The following is an 18299-nucleotide window of genomic DNA, read 5'->3' on the forward strand; positions in this document are numbered from 1 at the left end:
CAGTCGTGGACTCAGACCGTATGTTCCTGGACCTGTGCCTCTCTTCTTTCCCACATTGTACATTCAAAAATAAAGTCTATTCCTTACACCCAGCTGCACAACAGCCACGCATCCACTTCCACTGAGCATCAATTTCAGCCCAGCAGTGGTAGCAAAACCGTGTTTGTGCTGCATGTGCCGAGGCTTTGGGGATTTTTACTTAGCTTTATTGTTACATCTGAAATGCAGAAATTCAAATCAGGGAAATGCAATAAACTCTGAGCCTGCTGTTCATCAGCTCATCACCCATTAAAGAGCAGAGTCCTTTATTAAAAAGGACACGTCTTATTAAAAAGATATGAAACAAAAGTGATTTTTAATTTTATTGGGGAGACAGAGTCATTGCCAGAGACAGCCCGTGGCTACGTGTGATGATCAAGTCAAGAGGGAGGGCAGTGAAGCACTAACACAAATATGAAGCTAATAACTTTTTTACTCTTAGGGAAAGTGCCGTTCAATTTCTGGTGCTCCAGGCATGTGCAGCTTGAGTGGAAATTTAGAGAAATTACATCCACCTGCTTCCATTTCTTACATCCCAGGCCAGATCTTCAGCCAGCGTAAATCAGTTTATCTCCATGCAGCCAGGCAGATTTATGCCAGCTGAAGATGTAGCCCCTGGTCTTGCACTTCAGAATAAGAAGCTTTAAAATACAAACAAGCATGAACCCCTTAAAACATTCTCCACTCACAGGACTCAGAAGGAAAACCAGATCTGCTGGGCTCCCTGCTACCATCCCACAGGCTGTGCTGTCTTTGGGGCAAGGGATGATACTATCCATCAGGGGGGTTTTTTAAGTATATATCTAAACCTGAAAATTTTGATTGTTTTTTTTGGTTGGTGGGGTTTTAAGTATTGATTTTTATTCCTTCATGAACACCTATTGGACCAATGTTTTATTTATGTACTTGGATATGTACGAAACTAAAAGGGGCTGTTTCCCTCAGGTCTGAGTGCCTGCCCTTCACCTGAGGACCCTGCCCGGCTGCCCGCTGCCTCCGGAGGCGTCTGCACACACTGAATGGTTGTGTACACTGTATTCCACACCTCTGCACGCCGGCAATAGGAGCAAACGAACAGCAGAGACACAAATATCGGTATCTCTCATTCCCTTACCAGACTTTTCTCAGAACAGACACAGAGCAAAGGTGAGACTGAACCGCTGCTCCTCAACAACTCATGCAACACGCCTGAGAGAGTCACCAGGTGGCAAACAAGGCCAGCCACGGGCAGAGACCGTCCCCTAAAGAAGAGCTGTTGCTTATCCGTAATGTGTCGCCTACACACCACGCACACCCCTTCCCGCGATGGCAGCGGGATCCGAATGTGGGCACTGAGCTCTGTGCTTCAGAGGAGCCCCCCGAGCCCGGGCAGCTGCCGGCCCCCACGGCTCCCCCAGCCTGGGGACGCCCCACCAGCCCGGCATCCCCCCGACAGCTGAGCAGCCCATAGCATGCTCACTACACGGAGGATGAAAATACTGTAAATAACACAAATGTGGGATCCAGTGGGTCTAGTTTATTTTAGCTTTGGAGCAGGAGGGAATACCAGCTTCTCAAAGGCAGTGGCTTCGGGAGGCTTTGCAAGTACAGACAGAGACCAGTTTGCATGTGATTGAGAAACTGAATACACCCGTAAGGCAGTGACTGATGTCAGACTCCCCCGGCTGCTCGATGCCTCTGCTACAGTAATTCCAGAGCAATACACTGATGAAGCAAGTTGATTCATGTTTGCTGCCTAGAAAAAAAAGAAATTAATTCAAAGCGGATGAGAGTTTAGCTGTGGTATTGAGTGAAGGGCAGCTGCTGCAAAGTGCGAGTTGTGGACCTGTAGCACTTGTAGTCAGATTTGTTCGAAAAGGGGAAGTCTTGTGAAATCAGTGGCAGATGCCTTAAAACTGTAGCAAAGCCAAGGACCAGCCAAGGACCACAGTATGGACACGGCGCGATCCGGGGAGGACAAACATCCCCCTTGGTCAGGTCTAAGCCCTTGCAAGAGCCTGGCAGCCCCGAGTAGGGACCACGTCCTACCCTCATCCTGCCTCGACTCTCTCCAGTTTCAGCCGAAGATGCTACTTGAGGTACCCCCAGCTAACACCAGGTTCAGCCACGAAAAGCCTCAGGCAGAGGCAGGTTATGGAAATACTTGCAGAGTTTCAGCTTGACTTTCTACTTCCTTGTTCTGGTAGAGATCTGGAGTAACTCCCTCAAAATGTATTCAGATAAAGCAGCTCAAATAGGGCAGAGTGCTGTCAGGTAAAACTGCAGCGGCGCCGGCCCTGGCACACACAGACAAGGAGATAATTTCTGCTCCTCCTGCCACATCCCGTGGACTGTCTCGGAACTCTGTTTTCCAAGAGGCGCCTTGAGGACACCCTCAGAAGTAGGTTATCCCCCAGTGCAGGAGGTGGTCCCAGGACACGGACAGGCTGCCTGGAGCATGGCCGGGACGGAGCAGGGAAAAACCTTGCTCCCGGGTCCCAGACTGCTCTTTAAGAGCCACATGGGCAACCTCATGCAGGAAAAGGAGACACAGCACATAAGGCTTTCCATTCATGGTAGAGTCTCCTGTGTCAGAGTCCTGCCTACACAGCCCTCCTGAGAACACGCATAGCTAACACGGGGGGAGCACGGTTTGGGTGTGAATTCTCTTGACAGCTTTCAAGCTCAGCCCCTGGGTGCTCTGGCTCAGCTTCGCAGGCGCAAAGGAAGAATTCTGCATTTTTCTCAGTGGGATGGAGGGCAGTGAGTCTCAGTTATTTTCTGAGAACACCTACAATGTCTGCAAAGTTACCTTCCGTCCATCCCAAGGCAAGATAAATAGCTTGTATCTTCACAGCAGTTAATGCAGACTTTTTCACTGTTCGTGAAATGAAGTCAACCAAAAAAAAAAAAAAGACTTTCTAACTGTGAAACGGCTTTCATTCTTGGCTGAATAAGACAGATTCCCTAAAGCAGCATCTATGTTAATAGTTAACATTGGCTTATTACACATCTAAAAATGCCCTCTCAGAACATGAAAATACAAGATAGCATCAGGAAAGGCAAGCTAACGCCTCACTCGGTCATTAATAGAACAATGACATACTGGGATTCTGCATAAAGGCCCTATATAGCAGGTCTGCAAAGAGACAGAACGTAAAACACGGTCTCACGTGGAAGGCATTTTGCTGAGTTAGAAATCTTCAATTTTTAAAAAGGCAAAGGGATCCAAATGAAACCTGAGCTGCCTCTCTTCCTTTGTCTCATTATAATCCTCGTCATCAAAAATCCAGAGCTGAGATGTCACCTTAGACAGGAGAGCATGGGAATACACAGTGTAACAGTACATAATGCAAGGGAAGAATATTAGTACACAGCATCCGGTTCATGTCTTTTGCTCTTGTGCTGCTGGGAGGTAATAACAGCCCATCATTTGCAAGTAGAATACCTTGCCGTTCTTAGTTGTTTTTTTTCCCAAGGTGTGGTCAAAGTTACTGAGGTAGACGTTGTTCATCGGGTGAATATGTCCTGAAGCTACGCATCCCACACTGGGAGAGGCATAAGACAGAGGGAAAAGCTAAAACGGGAGCCACGAGCCCCCGGAGGTGGCAGCCAGCACAGCGGCACTTTGGCTGTCACTAGCACACACGGGCATCCCGGTCCTGAGTCAGCAAAGCACGCTAAGACATATACAACTTAAACCACGTGCTTCAGACCTTGCCAACAGAGTTTCTTTACTGCCCCAGCTCTCCCAGTCCAAGACCAGCAAAGCCCACGCAGGGGTCTGGTGCTACACTGGTGCTGTTTCTAACACCACCTGTTTTGGCCACCCCAGAGCTCCACCGGGGTGATGGGATGGGCTTGCAACTCACCACCCGTGGGGATGTGTCTAAATAACTGCCCTGGTAAAAACACCACACTTCTAACCAAAATAATTAAATTTGTGTTATTAGTGTTGGCTAGGCCTCAGTCCCTGTGACCTCCAGCAAAGCGGAGGCATGTACTTTAAATACTCCTCTGAACCCTTTCATCTCCTGCTCAACTAAAGCCACACATACATGAACACTCCTCTGTTCCCCCCAATCTACATAAAGATCAGAACATCAGCTATTATGCAGAATTATTAAAATTATCCATCTCTTATTTTAACATACAGCTCTGAACAGAAAGGCGCACCCGTTCCCACAGCAGGGGGTCAGGAGGGAGCTGCAGCAGCTGCCCCAACCTGCAAGTCCATCCTGAGCCCTCCCGAGCCCCCGGCTCTGCAGCCCCTCTGCCAGGCATCTTCAGGTGGGACACGGCACAGGGTTTGCACGGGGCCTCCCTTCCACTAGAGTTTCAAACACCCCCCCAAGAAGGTGATCTTCTTTGGACATGTCACTTGCAGACACAGAAATGGAAACGGCTGGTTTTTTCCCTTCAATACAGCAAGCTTCAAATTTCAGACTGTGTTAAACAGCCGCCAAACTCCGTATGCAAGTTCCTAAATGCTGCCAGTACTCGACTTCATCAGGAGAATGAAGCCTCAAATTAAAAATTATTTATTTAACCACAATATAAAAGAATCTGGGTGTTACTTTAACACACCCAGCTGAAGCTGGGGTCCACGCACACAAGTACACATTATCCTCGTCACTGTCTGGCTTGCCCCAGCTTTTCAGAAGCCATCGCACGTGGCACACCAGCCCCCCAAAGCGCCGCCGCGCACAGGTGCTGCATCGTTCCCTTTGGATTCAAAGGGGCAAAATGGCACAGAAAGCTCCCGCAGAGGGTTCGCTCACAGATGCATTCGCAGCCTAGAGAGCATCGCAAAACAAGTCCAGACAAGGCAAAGCTGAATAAGGCTAAAGAAAGGAGAGTTCCCAAAGGCGTGCCCTTGGCCCAGGCTGGAATTGCTGCTCCGATAAGCAGCGTGTCCCGTCACGCCAGGGGAAGGGAAGGGCTCGGGCTGCTCACAAGCTGCGCGCGGAGCTGCGGACAAAAGGCCGGGAATGAGCTGACAAAGCCTCACGGCTCGGCGTGATGGGACAGCCCAACGGGGACAACTAGCGGGACGGTCCTCAGACTGTGAGGACCATGGAGCCAGCTGGGCAGGGAGCAGGGGACGGGCACTGAGGAGTGGGTCAAACCAAGACCTGCACTGCTAAGTCTGTCCTCAACACGGTCACTTCTACAGGTTCTCTCTTAACTGCTCATGTCAAATGCCAGGAGAGACTTCTCCCCCAGCACACCGTCACAAGCAGACCCACGGTCAACTTTTAAAGAGTTGTTTCCTACTTCTAGTCAGTAGAAAAGCAAAAAGAACCCAGAACAGAAAACATATTTCTCTGTATTTTCACCTTCATTCAAGTCATAAAAAATCACTTTACCACATCCCAACTTCTTAACGTTACCAGTAAATGGATTCAGAAAAAATATCAGAAAAGGCTAGAACATTATGAAAAAGCCTCGGGAAGTCAAGGGTACTCATCCAAACTAAACTCAAATTTTTCACTACTACAATTTGAAACTCAGCTTCGTCAGCACTTGCAGCTGCAGGATGGAGTCAGAACAACTGCTGGCAGTTTTGCGCTGCGAACACATGGGCACTCATAAGCAGCTATTGCACAATCCCAGTGCAGCAGCGCGTGCCATCTCACAGGAAAGCTAAAGTCTCCCAGAAAACAATCAAGACGGCACAAGTACTGAATAACACTGCTTTATCTAATAATTGTTTCATACAAACTGAGGGATGAACATTTTTCACCAATGCAGGTAGTTTTTCACCAAAGGCAGGCACGCTCCCCCTGAGCTTGTGCTGCCCCCAGAGAGCAAAGCCAAGATTCGGGGTCTGAAAGATGTTTGTGCCCAAATCCATTACTCGGAAACTGGCACAGAAAGGGCACAGCCCTGCATAGCTCTCTGCATTCCTCTCTGAAAGGAACGTGCTGGCACATGCTAAAGGTAACAAAGGTGTCGCTGCAGGAAGCAAAACCTAGCCTGCATGGAATCACAAACGGATTAATTGCAAGAACTGGGAAAAAAATGTATCTGCAAATAATGCCAGACCTGCCAGTAGTGTTCCCGTCCGTGCCCTAAGTATGAAGATGGTAGAAGTCAGATTTCCCAGCCAGGCGCATTGCAACACCCCGCTTACCCCCGCGCCGGCACGCTCGGGCATTGCCTGCCAGCTGCAGAGCTGCCTTCACGCCGCTTTGTTCCCCAAGTTGCGAAATCTAATATTCGTATTCTCTTCTTCTATTTGTGCGCTGGCAGAGCTTCTCAGGAACGGCCCGTTTGAGCCAGGTAACAGGAATGAAACCCAAGCCCAACAACTTTTAGGAAAAGCCTTCCAAAGGAGCAGGCAGTGCATTTCATTTAGGTATAATAACTAAGATACCGACTCCTTCCTCGTGTAATTTTTGGCTCTGGATTTCCTATCATAGTGGCTTTACAGCAATATAATTCATTTATCTTCCTCAGACATACTGGGGACCTGCAGTTCATGCAGCTACAGATGCACGCCCATAGTGCTTCCAAAGAGGTTTGGCTTTCTTGCTTATGGCTTTCCTAGTTTAAAAATAAAATATAAAATTGTGCCTGTAGTCCCCAGATTCTTTGGAAAACCAGCTATCCTCTGTCTCTCCCACCCACAACAGTTACCAGATTCTTTAAAATATCTGTTACTGTGGAATGTAACTTTTTAGTGTTGCTCTAAACTACAGAACAGAGGAAGGAATATTACCTCCATATTGCCCAGGAAATAGGTTTCTGTGAAATTTAATTTTCCACCATGTGCTATGTTTCTCTGTACATTTTTATAGTATAAATAACACAGATCTCTACAGACATATATCTGTATCTCGTTCAGTTACATCAGCGTCCTGATACCTTCCCTCCTTAGCCCTGAACTCCTGCCGTCAGTTATTTATTTCACCTGGGTGGGAGCGCGCAGCAAGCGAGGCTCCAGCCTGGGAATGGGCAAACAGGGCTCCTAAAACGCATCTGTGTATGGAGAGGTAGAGACCTCCACAGACTGACAGCTAAAACAATGCCAAATGTTTCTTTCAGGGCATTAAAATTCACAGAGAAGTGAGAAATTTCATCTTTTCTGCTTAGAAGTTCATTCCCTCTGTGGGTAGATGCAAAGACTTTTTTCTTGCAGGGTGGTTTTTTGTTTTTTCACAAACATAAAACTGAAAAATATACCCCTTAGCAGTGCTCTGGTGGCTTTAGGCCACTTACATCAGCTTAAAAGGTTTATTTTTAAAGTACTGTTGCATTAGTCTTGTCAGCAGGACGATACCTTCTGCCTTCTCGCTCTCAGACCTTGCGTGCAGACCCAAGTGCGCGCAGAGAGCTTTGATTCCGAAGTGACCTGTGAGTGCAGAGCCTGCTGTGCCCAACGGCTCTGCGGCCGGCGCCTCCGCACGAGCATCTTTGTTCCATAAGCTTTAGCTAAACTTTACAGCTGAGACCCACCAAGCTACCCAGCCAAAGCGCTACGTTAAGACTGTCCGTTGGTCTGATCAATTAGACTCGACGTCTGATCAGTGTGTGCCTCGTGGAAGGTGTCCACACGCACTAACCCGTTGCACTGTGCAAAAGCAGCTTTTAGGGTGGCTCCAGACACCAGACAGGGAGCGATGTGTTACTGCTGAACTGGGACAAACGCAGGAAGAGGTAAGCTGACAACAAACGCTTGCATTTTATTCATGTTCTAATGCTGCCCTTTGTAAACCCAGATCTAAAGACCAAGCAAAAGTTGCATAGCACATAGTTGTGTTCTAAAGCAGAAATTCAAGAATTACTATATATTTCAGTTCTTGGCCTCTTGCAGACACAGAAAATGCAAGTAACCTTCCTATAATTAAAACACAGCCATTCTGTCTTATCTTCAAAGGCAGAGGAGAAAAGGCCTGCTACCTTTAGAGCCTTGGGATACTGTTTTACAATTAAGGTACAATCAATCTTTAATTATTTCATCTGAAGGTTATTTAAGCCCTTCCCTTACGACAGCCCCTTTGGGAAGCCTTAGCGGAGATGGGGCAGCAGCGGGAGCTGACTGGGCCATGCTGCAGCACCGGCCCCCGGACGGACCTTGTGTCGGCACAGCTCTGTTGGCAGAGAGTGCAGTTTTTACCCAGAAATTAATATACACCAGCACATCATCCAGCAAGAGAAGATCTGTTGGCACGGAGGCAGCCCATTGTCTTCTCAAGCAGCTTCGTGTCCACAGTAGCTCCCTTCAGCAGCACAACTGCATCCGACACCTGCAATGGCTACAGACTCGTCCTTTTGTTAATGCTCAAATCTATACGCTTTTAAGTTGCTCCTGTCAACAGATACTTTTTTCCCCTGACACAAACCTGCTTTACATGAACACTGCTTGGGGGCTGTTATTTTTCTAGTTACCGAAACAGCAGAAAAGACCATCTTATCTACGGTTAAAGGTTGTGTTTCCTCCTTTTTCCTGGTTTAACGCATCAGGATTTAGCTCGTTATTACTTCATAGCTCTGAGAGCGTGTGAGTCTGAAACAGCCAAACGAAAAACGCTATGGAATAAACAGTGAGGTTTCCAAATTTCTACTTTACTGGAAAGGCAGAAAGATCCTTTCCAGTGTCTCAGCACCCGCAGGCACGCTCTTTAACTCAGCCTTACTTTGCCATCCCATAAACACTGGTGGGAAACACAGAGCTAACGTGATGTGTCACCAGCGTCCTTCTATAAGCCCTAAGCGCTGTGTTGAAACATGGATGTGGCACCTAGAAGGAACAGTGCAGGAGAGCAGGTTACAGCTTGTTGCCTCTTCTCGGTGGGGGCTTGTGACTGGTACCTTCTGAAGCAATCGAGTGAAGCTGAGTGAAAAAAAAAAATACGAACAAATCATTTTTGCTCAAAAACTTCCTTCTTTTAAAGAAGCAAATACTGTCATAGAAATGGTCCCTGCTGCAAAGACAGAACTAAATCTCCTAGAAAACGGTTTTCTTCCTCTACTTCTCTATTTTCCATCCTTTCCTTTTTCAGCTTATTTTTTTCTTTTACCTCTTCAGTGACAGAAGAAAAGAAACAAAGGGAAAATGGCTGAACCGAACATTGACTAAAAGATTCTAAAGTCTCAATTTTATTCTTTTTTTCCCCAGAAGTCATAACAGACTGAAAAGCCCAATGCTCCGCTATGCTACCACGTATTCATTTTCACGCTGGTTCAGTGTGAGAGCTCTGCTGAGAGCACCGGGGCAAGACCCCCACCTCTGCGCGGGGGCCCTGCAAGGCGCACAGGCTCCGCAGTTATCCTGCACTGGCATCCGCAGACATAGTTTTTTGTAGCTTCTCTACTTTGGAAGTGCTACCTACGATTTGCTGCACTCTTGGACTACCCTCAGAGCAGCCGCTGCCCATTCCAGCGTGCGCTGCCGAACGCTCACCCCAGCCAGAGCCCAGCAGGGAAGAAGCCCCATTCCCTGGATAAGGCAGCAGGGAGATGGGAGCCTTCCCGCTCTGCCGCGGCTCATTAACACTGAGCTCGCAGGAAAGATGCCCAGGACTGACAAGGACACACACCACAGTCACATCAGATGCCTCTAAAGGAAGAAAAGAGCCAAAGGTATTAATGTGGAAGAGCCAGATACTTAACTCCGCTGCAGAACCAGGTGTGGTAGCTCATGCCAACTCCCATTGCCAAAGGGGGAATGGGAACAGAACAGAGGCAGTGTTTTCTTTCAAATTTGGAAGCAAAAGGGAAAAAAGTAAACTTGCATGGAGCCTGGGGATGGGGTGAAGATGACAAGAGAGGCTGGTGCAATCCGTTTTCCTTCCTCTGCAAGTTGCAAATAAGCAATTATGGCTACAAATATTTGAAATAAAATTACCGGAACCTGTCATCAGTTCATTGACCTCTGTACAGATGTCTTGCTGAACGTGGAGTAGGATTAGAGCCTCGGCTATACCAAGCCATTCAGGATCTAATGCCATTTGGGGTGACATGAATTCATCAGGACAAGTGCCCCAGAAACATCTGGGCACGTCCTGCCTTTTTCCTTGCAAGTTCCAGTAGATAAGGTCCTAAAGTTGCTATAGGTGCCCTACACCATCTCAGACACCTCTGCTTGTCAGTGATCAGAGAACTCAGGCGAATGGTGAAACACCACACGCTTCCTGGATTGCTGATGTAAATGAGAACATACATTTCTGAGACGTTTCCATCAGAAAGCAAGAATAGCTGTGAAGCAGGCTTTAAAAAGAAGTAACAATAATCAATAATTCAAATGATATAGGCCTGTAGTCTCAAAAAGTGGTTAGGTATGACGGTACCAGAATAAGTCTCAAAGAACCCAAAGCAAGTCTCAATCTTTCCCCTTTTCTCCATTGCTCTGGAATACAAAGACTTTCTTATAAGCTTTAAGTCTTAATTTTGCAACAAGTATCTCTTGCTGTTCACAGCAATAGGCTTCAGGACCTGCCCATCTCCACAGCGACAGGAGCAGCTGGAGAAGCACTGTGACTGGATAACGCTCGTGTCAGCGTTGAGCGGATTGAACCGTGCTCCCACAGATGAGGTGCCAACACCACAGGTCTCACCACCACCACAGTCTGAGGAGCCTGCAGGAGAAGAGGGTGAGGAGGATGACTCCCTACCATCAAACAAGGCTTTTTGGCTTCACTTCAGAAATGTTACAAGAGTGTTTTCCTTTTATGCATGTGGGAGAATAAGTGCTGCAGAGGGAAAGGGCGCAGGAAGGCTGGTTACGCTGCAGCTCAGCAGGGGAAAAAACCACGCAAAATAAAAGTGAAACGCAGCGTTACTCTGTGGTTCAGTTGTCTGTGATGGAGAACATTAAGAATGCATAGTCCGAGGCCTCCATTTAATCCTTACTCCTATATAGGCAGCTGCTTTATAAAGATGTTTTTCACAATCATAAATAAACTTTGGAGGCGAACGGGGGAAAACCCTCAAGTAATTATTCTCCACCTGCTTGTGGACTGAATTTACAGTGGGCAATTTCAGGAGATGTGGCCCTGAGCTTTCCTTGCCGTGTTTGATGTCTCCAACCTGCAGACCAAGTAAATAATTTGATTCCATTTATTGGACAAATTTAGAGGTCAAAGCTGACAAGCCTTCAAGACCACACAGGTTCCTCCTTGGAAGCCAAACGGTGGAATGCGCCTTTCAGATACTGCAGGGAAGAGCCTTCATCCCCGGACGTATTTCCATCAGCAGGCTTTGAGAGCTTGCAGCGGCAGTTTTATGAGGTGTTGGCAGCTTTTTCCACCTAACGGGTACGTGTTGAAAGTTTAAGGGAACTGATAGTTGAGAAGATTGGGTATTATGGAACAACAGTACATTCCTATCCAGCTATCCGTGCCACAGCCAGTCCCACCATATCTGTCCTTGACAGTACTAGTTGTAAACTTCAGACATATTTGTTATTTTCCAGTAGCAAATAAAAGAAAGAACTGATTTGTATCCAAAAGAACTACTGGCTTCAAACTGTGCAGCAGTGCAAAATTGTGGAGAGTTTGGCTTATTGTTTCACACAGGCCTAAGAAAATAAAAGCACGCCGTGAATAGCAGTAACATTCAGTACATATTTCCCATATGAAAACCACCAACTTCCTTTTTCTCCAAAGGTATTCCAGCAGACACATTTGTAGGCTGGTATGTTCACCCCCACGTTTAAAATGAGTGGCAAAAAAATCAGAACTTTTTATTAATAATTGCGGATAGTTCCGATGGACACTGCTGCTCAGTGCAATTCAGCACAACCAAAATTAAAACAGCAAACCTTCTGACCTGCGTCATAACCAAAGCAGCCTGAATTTCAAATTGCTGTTTTACCCAATGAACAAACAGAAAAGTAGAATTTGTGCACAGTCCTTACACAGAAAGCAGTGGGGGAAAATTGTAATAAATTGTTAGCACTACAAAAAGAAATAAAGAAGTGAAATTTAATTTTTTTTTGTTTTCTTAGTTATCTATACCCTGCTCCACTGGAAAGGCAAACTAATTGATATATTTTGATTTGTGCAGATTAGCAGACTTAAAAATCCAGAAGTAATCTGCTTTCCAGAACACTTTTGCCAAGTGCAGAGCGCGGCCACGGCCAGCCTGGCCCACAGAAGGAGGAGGCTGAAGGGCAGCCCCTGCTCCAGCAGCACCATGCCCAAGCCTGCGCGGCACCACCCATGCCAGACGGGGGTGGGCACCTTCCACCCCTGCACCCCGTGGAAAAGGAGGGCAAAGACAAAGGTTTAAAAAAAAAAAAAAAAGACAAGAAAAAAAAAAAAAAGACTTGCCAGATTCACATAACACTCAATACAACTCTAGGAGCCCCACCATAAACTGCCTTCTTTTAGAGCTGGAATTAAAACCATTGCATTTAAGCCCTCTGACCGAGCATCCCTACACTCCACAAAGACCTTCTATCCCAATTCTTTGCAAGGAGATACCCCGGCGGCAGGTTTTTGCTGCTTGAATTACTCTTTAGAGGGATTACCTTATGGCCCCAACCTCACAACCCATCCCATGCTCCAGAGCTGGCTTTGGAGTAGCTTTCCCAGTTCTTTAGCAGCTCTGGAAAGGCAAAATTAAATCTTTCTTACACAGAAAAACAAATACAAAAGTTAGGCAATTTTTTCTGATGAAAAATTAAGACGTTCTCTTTCATAGCGGTTGCTCACAGTATTAATGCTTTTAAAAATAAGTTATTTGAGAGCAAGAAACCACCTGGAAGGGTTCCCTTTGGAGACGCGATAGCACTGCAGCCCACTGGCGTCAGAAGACACCCTAACTTGTTTTTGGATTGTCTTTGCTAAGCTTTTTGCTCAGCTCCCGGCTCGGGGGGAGGCGGTGGGCCGGGCCGCAGCCTCCCCAGCGAGGGGCTGGTTGGGAGCCCCCGGAGCCCCCCGGGCCGGGCCCGCCTGGCCCCGCCGGGCCGCGGGGAGGAGCCGCCGCCGCCGCCGCCTCCATGGGCTGCGCCCGCGGGAGCGCGGCCATAAAGCGCCCACCTGCGGCTCACCTGGACGGGCCGCTCCCCCCGCCTCTTTTGAGGGTAAAAAGTGCCCTTTCTGCTCCGCTCCCCGCCGCACCCTCGCCCCACCGCCGCGACACCCCAGTAAAGGACCACGCGTCTTCTGCTGCTTCACCTCCTCTGGGATTCTGTGCACAAGAAGGACGGAAAAGAAGATAAATAGGCCCTGAATTTATTTATTTACCAGCCGTTTTATTTTAGTTTCCTGTCTCCTTAGTCTTTTTTTTTTTATTTTGGTTTAAAGTTCAGTAAAGCAGTGGCACGAGGGGATTGGTACCAGTTAACCAAGACAGGTGAGTGAATGGCACGGCCACGTGTTCTGTATTGTATAAAACTGCTGGGAACTGGGGGAGCATCGTGGCTGGGAGTCACTTTGGCTAGAGGTGGTTTCATCGGAAGGCGGCTGCGTTGGAGAGAAGACGCAGGAGGCTGTAACGAGGTGTATTAAATACTGTTCGTACAGCAGAAGCGATGCTCACTCCATACAACCATCAACGCAGCTGCCCTTTACTGTTTGGAAACTGAGTCCAGGAAACAGCTTATAAAAGGAAAAATGCAAACTTCTTAAACTTTTCCAAGGGGTATTTTAAGTCATAAGTAATAGCAGAGTTACTCAAAGCAGCAATTGATGATACAGGAAGAGATTTCCTCCCCCCCCCCCCCAAAAAAAAATATTTCCTGAACTGGCAAGAATTAGGTGGTTATCACTGTAGAACAACCATATAAGAATAAGATGTAGAATAAGAACAATGTAATTCTGTTAGAACCCATGGAGTTGCTCTGGTGCAGTGAATACCACATTTGAGCAGCCACCTAAACTACCATTTGTAAGAATTTAGCTTAGTTTCAATCGGTTGATTCTTCTCTTGATTTTCTATGCAAATCACTTGAAATGTTTTCCTACCTATCCAGAGATATCATGAAAATGTTTATGGAAGTAGACATTTTTGTTATTTTTCCTTATAGAGAAAGTTTTAACTTGCATTAGTTTGACAAGTTTGCCAAGTACTTTGAAGTCCCGAAGTCCTGTATCGCATGTGGATGCTGAAGCATTCAGCCAGGAGAGCTCTCTCCTGAAGAGCCAGAGCTTCTCTCGGGATCGGAGGAGCCAGTGGGCTCCTCTTGCTTTTCCCCTTTTCCCCCTTCTGTGGATGCCTTGTTTACGTGGCTGTTGTGTACCAGCGAGAGAGGAGTCCCCAGGCTGGCTCACTCACTTTTCAAACAGAGAATCATAAGCTTTGTAAGTGCCTTCAGCTACTGCTGTAAGATCAGGTTCCTCTCCAAGAGCAATGCGTGGTGGTAAAGCCAACCACAAATTTAACTTAACCACGATGTTGTAAAGCCTGCTCAAAATCAAGACAAATGCTGAGCTGTTTTCCCTTTAAAAACCAGTAGCAGGTTTTAAGGCAGAAAAATGGAAACCCCTGAATGAACAGCAGAACAGGCTTCGAGTAGGAACATTTCCTAGAAAAGACCCCAGCAAAGGTCATTTTCAGACATTACAGCTGGATCAGGCAGGAGCTGCAGAAGAGTGCTGCTGGAAGTCACACCTAGTGTCAGATCTGAGCTTCAGAAAGCAGTTTTTACTTATGCTTAATTTTAAATACAAGCTTATGTTACAGTAAAACAAATTATTATATACTTTTCTCACCAGGATTATGAGCTACCGGCACTTTTGAGAGCACACAGGGCATTGCACTGAAAACTTCAAGGGCTTGCAATCACTAGGCCCGGCCCGATGCAAAGTCCATTTAATGTCACAAATGCAGCAAGCTTTGGCGCAGAGCATCTGTCTTTATCCCTTAGTTACCGTATAGACAAAGAAATATAGAAACATTTGCTCACTTTAAAGTTCAGAGAAGTGCAGTACAATTTTATCTGACCTTTAGTTAAAGGTTTGCTGCTGTTGAGGATGCAGCACATCTTTGCTACTGCTCAGGTAGATGCAAAAGACTGCAGCCTGACTCTCAAAACTGCTCCCCGGGGAGAAGCAAAAACCAAGTGGTATCTCCTTAAAAGGTTGGGAAAAAAATACCCACCCCATACTGGTAACCTTTAATTTACTTTAAATTTGTTGTTCAAGATTGAGGGGTAGTTAGCTGTTGGAGGTGGGTCCCTGGAGCTTGTATTTCAAGTTTTTTATTACCATTTTTTTTAATGTAAGATTTTGTTGATAAGCACCTTTACTTAATGATCTGAGCTGTTCCCGGCGGAAGCCGAAGCCAGCCTTGCAGCTGTTTATTTTCTCTGCTGGGCATACTGGTTTTGTGAATTCCAGGCACGAAGCGGTTAATAGCTGGAAGCTGTGCATTAGGCAGTTGTGGTGCTAAAGCCCGTTGTAACTTGCCTGATAAAAGGCATTTCAAATAAGCCAGGATTGCATAGAGGAATTTCAGTTGATGGGTTCCTGCCTGGGCCACCCTTTCTCAGGACTTACCCAAATGCTTTCAACATGTCTTGACAAAATGAAGGGAGAGGCTTCAATGCAGCAACAGAAAGCAGGTTTATATTTAAAAGCAAAAGGGAGAGAGAAACACCCGAAGCTATTTGTTCTGTTAAATCCTTTATCGGCACCTCCCATAGTGGGGGCTTTGTGGGTTGGCTTTTTCTTTCTCTCTTTTTTTTTTTTTTTTAAAAAAGTACAGGCAAGCATTTCGGCTCATCTTCAAGTCAGGGTTTTGCATCCCAACCTATCTTTTAATTTCCTTGTACTTTGCAGCTTGGGAAAGTTAAAATCTTAAGTTATCCAAGTGCATGGGAGAGCTGCCAAAACACGCTGCTACTCAGAACTGGACACTTCATTTCTCTAGGCATTTTGAAAGTCCCAGATTTCCCAGGTATCAAGGAGGCCAGAACCGTGGCTGGCTCCCTTTATTTGGCTTCATCTCCCTGTGAAGCAAAGTCACCCAAATTGGAAAAAAAATTTGCCATTCCTTGCTGGGATATGGTGAACTGTCATTTCACTCATGGGATTTGTGTATTTCAGGGTAGATTTTTTTTTTAATGTTTTCAATTCTTTATATGAGAAGCAACATAAAAGGCTAAGTACATGCATTATATTCAGACTTCAGTAGTCATTTTACAGGCAAAACCAGGACATACCTAAAAAGAATAAGACATTTCAGTCTATAATCAGATTCCTTTACAAGAATCTCAAAAACATCTTTACTGCATAGATGGCTTGGGATTGGGTTTTGGGAGGGGGGAATATTTCTGACAGTCTTAATTTTCCTTTTTTTTTTTATGTCTCTTTCACAGGTTGGAAGTTCTTTGGAAGAGACTACACGCTTTTCAGAGGGTTTGGACAGTGCTTAGCTTAACTATTCGCATCTTCACAGTGCCTTGGGGCAATCCTATAATGTACATAATCCGTTTCACAGATGCAGTACGGTGTGTGCATGAGCAGCGGCAGCCTGGCAGTGCCACATCGGGACAAGCCCTGTGTCCCTTGCTCTGTGATCTGCCCGTGCTCCGCGAGTGGACTCCAATTACCACGTCATGTGGGTGCTGGGACTAAGTAAGATTATTTCTCCCCTATGGAGGCTAAAGGGAAGTAGCTCCACACATTCTCATTATTGCCAAAGGCCTTTAAAAAGAACCAGCACGTAGGAGAAAATTGCCTACTGGCATTCTTTGGATTTTGCAGATTCAGGGGTTTAAGGCCAGGAGGGACTATGGTGATTATCTTGTTGGATCTCTCTTGTAAAAGCCATAAAAGCTCAAACCCTTGAGTGTTTAATTTGGAGAAGCTCCTAATAGTTTAAGACCTTCAAAAGATGGAGAATTGCCCTATCCTTTGGTAAGTTGTTCCCACAGTTAACATTACAAAGCATACCCAGCTACTTTGTTACAGGCTAAAATTAAAGGGAATGAAAAACAGGGATAAGGGGGGAAAAAAAGCAAAAGTGTCAGCCCATAGCATCCCCGTAAGCACCGGTGGTAGAGTTCCCTGCCTCCCACACAGCATTCAAACGTTGCAGGTGTACCCGCTGTGCTTCCCTAAAAGGTATGGTAACATGCGATAAACTCGCCTGCGTGTTCCGAGTGAAATAAGGATGATCCATGGGTTCTGTTGTCCTTCATTCCACCGGAGTCTGTCTCGTACCTAACCAGATTTCAGTGGAGTGAAGCACAAGAGACATGGAGATGAATCAGCAACACGAGGAACTGCTTCCCACTGCCAGAGAGGGGAAACTGCATGGAAATGTGGATACACCAGGCATCCAAACAGAGATCACGCATGCTGGGAAATGGAGAGGAGCACTACACTCTTTAATAACCTGAATGTTTCTTGAAAGTCTCCAGTAAGAACCCATTTTGAGAATGTACTTCCTTTCTGCATAATATGTACAGATTAAAAGTCTACAAAGACCACAAGCTGCTTTCTGGGAGGCTGAAATACCTTATTAGCAGGAAATTAAGCCCTAATGTGGATAAATGAGATGCGTAACCTCATCGCTTTCAGTCATCTTCCCTCTAGGATGGTATATCCAGTGAAGAAACCAGAATGTAACCTTGTTTTGGTGCACCTGCACCATTCCGCGTTCCCTGGAGGACCTTTCTCTAAAGGATCACACCAACAATGCCCGTTTCCTTCCAACTCTCCTGCCACAATGCCTTCAGAATCTGGCAAAACTCCATTAAAATTTCAGACCCATTTATTTTGTAATAAAATTAATGTAAATAAGATTTAAGTTAAGGGAGAATTTAGATTTTTCAGGCTGAGCATGAGATAGATCTTTTAAGGTGTCAGTGTAAATTCCTCGAAGGTTAATGCAGTTAAACATATTTGATGCATAAAAGTGTCACATCTAACACTAATCATTCACCAATTGTAATTGCCTTTTCAAAGTCCTCACCTCCCCAAGACGAATGCCCAAAAAAAATGAGGTCTGGCAAGTTTAAAACAAAAAACAAATGTCCTCCTACCATCAGGACGTATTATTTGCTTTGATAGATTTAGTACCAGATTTCGAGAATTTATTGCCCTGTATTATTTCTCAGCTGCCTGCCTAATCCTTCTTTCCCCCTCCCCCTTCTATTTGACTGACTTTAAAACATTCAAAAACTACTTGCTGATGGCTTTTCTTACAAACACAGACCACTGAAGGGTCTGCTCCTGGAAAGCCAACAGCCAGCTTCCGCGTACAGCAGTGCTGAGCTCTTCCAGCCAGCACGGCGAGTCCTCAGAGCTTCCGACTTCTGTTTCCAGGCTCATTCTTAAGCATAACACACGCCCTGTGTCAGGTATCTTACAAAAACTGATTTC

The 18299-nt window shown here is 46.0% G+C and overlaps 1 long non-coding RNA gene across 1 annotated transcript in view; it reads right to left on the bottom strand.

The window, feature by feature from the left end:
* Positions 1-7555: 7555 nt before the first annotated feature.
* The window catches only part of LOC141733628 (uncharacterized), a 30362-nt gene continuing 19618 nt past the window's right edge, over positions 7556-18299 (bottom strand). The window contains exon 3 of the long non-coding RNA XR_012584358.1: positions 7556-8857. This is a non-coding gene — a long non-coding RNA (uncharacterized LOC141733628). The remainder of the gene's footprint in view (positions 8858-18299) is intronic.

Source organism: Larus michahellis, chromosome 21, assembly GCF_964199755.1.
Source record: "Larus michahellis chromosome 21, bLarMic1.1, whole genome shotgun sequence".
NCBI classification, from domain to species: domain Eukaryota; kingdom Metazoa; phylum Chordata; class Aves; order Charadriiformes; family Laridae; genus Larus; species Larus michahellis.